The sequence below is a fragment of the Galeopterus variegatus genome, unplaced genomic scaffold, assembly GCF_000696425.1.
Source record: "Galeopterus variegatus unplaced genomic scaffold, G_variegatus-3.0.2 Scaffold10535, whole genome shotgun sequence".
Classification (NCBI taxonomy): Eukaryota; Metazoa; Chordata; class Mammalia; order Dermoptera; family Cynocephalidae; genus Galeopterus; species Galeopterus variegatus.
The window spans coordinates 29,936-31,517 of record NW_007736646.1 but is presented as its reverse complement, the minus strand read 5'-3'; the positions used below and the strand labels follow the sequence as shown (position 1 = coordinate 31,517).

General features: G+C 61.2%; 1 protein-coding gene across 1 annotated transcript in view; it reads left to right on the top strand.

Moving 5' to 3' along the window:
- LOC103610062 (Fanconi anemia-associated protein of 20 kDa-like) overlaps positions 1 to 1,582 on the top strand; it is a 7,275-nt gene that overhangs the window by 4,318 nt on the left and 1,375 nt on the right. The gene's annotated exons all lie outside the window — the stretch shown is intronic.

The following is a 1,582-nucleotide window of genomic DNA, read 5'->3' as shown; positions in this document are numbered from 1 at the left end:
CGGGAGCGCCACCACGCTCCCAAGCGGCGCACTCTCCAGTGCACCACCGGGCCGGCCCATAAACCATGTATTTTCTGATCCCGCCAATCACATACACGGTTGGGAAGAGAGGCCGGTTGATGAGTACGCTGAGGACCAGAGCCTGCGATTTGTCTCCTTGACACAGGGAGGCCCGGGGCGCTTGTTGGGATGCCAGCAGCTTGGAGGCCCCATTCACCTTCAGAAGCCACTGTATGGTCTCAGGCTGAGCCTCCGCTGTCCTGCAGCCACGCCAGCCCCTCCACAGCACAGGGATTGGATGCATCTGGGAGGCAGCTCAGTGTGCAAAACAGATCAGGCCAAAACCAGCCCTTTCGTTGCGCGGCAGGGTCTGAAGGAATCCCAGAGGGCCCCCTACCCGAGGGACACTGCCTGGAAACCCCTGGACAAGATGATTTGGGTCTGATCTTATAACATCTGGCAGCCTTGGAGAAAACATGTGGAGGGGAGCCGGCCCCAAGGATGGGCTGCATGGCCTTGGGGACTTCAGAGTGCACTGATCGGGGTCTACCCCTGCTGAGAACACCGCTGAAGGTCACCAGAGCTGGCACCAGCTCCGACAGGTGTACACGGGGATCCTCCAGTCATAGTCTGGGGAAGGGAACTCAAGGGCTGTGGTGGCTGCACAGACAGGCTACGGGAGCCACAGGAAGGATGCAGAGCAGTGCCGACAGGAGAGCGGGGCTCCGTGGGCTGCTTAGATGCTGCGGGGGCACCAGGGCTCCATCTCTGGCACAAGGAGGGTGGCAGGAGGCCTGGGAGCTGAGACATGGCGTGGCTGAGGAGTGGACACAGGATCGCTGCTTATAGCCCTGTAGACTCGGCCGCTTAGTGGGTGCATGTCCCCCAGCAGTTGTGTGTGAGACGCTTGCTCCGACAGGATGCCAACCACATGGCCTCCAGCAAGTTCTGGGCCCGTGTCTTGGGCAGAGCTGCCCACCTGCCCAGGGCACTGATGGCAGGCCTTGGGTGGGTTTCTTCCTGCTGCCCTGGCCGGCCACCACCTCAGCGCCACGCCCTCCCAAGCAGCTTGGGGAGCCATGGGGCTTCCCGGGTTTGCGGCCCCAAGCTCAGATGAGTGAATCTCTCTCCGCAGTGGGGCTCCATCCCTCTGCGTCAAGAAAACAAACTCTCAGCCCCAAGCCACGCACCTCTGCCAGCGTCTGTTCCTCTGCCTCTTGTGGAGGGCCGTGAGCAGCTCTGCCCAGCAGGGACGTCTGTCTCTGTGCCTTTTCTCTTTGGGTTGCGAGTGGTGTGGTTTTCCTGAGTCTGGCCTGCCCTGGCCATTTATTGATACAGAAACACCTGATGGGTTTGTCCGTCTGACGTGATGGGACTTCTGCCATGGGCAGACCAGCGGCATGGGGAACGGCCCCCACCTTGAGACCCGTCCGGGAGCCTCTGACATCCCTTGGCCACCGTGCAGTTGGGCTTTTGATGTCGGCTTTCAGAAAGGAAGGCTCCACGATGAACACGTTCTCAAGCTGAGTGGGCACCAGAATCCCCTGGGGGGCTCGTTCAGACACAGCCCCCACCCCAGACG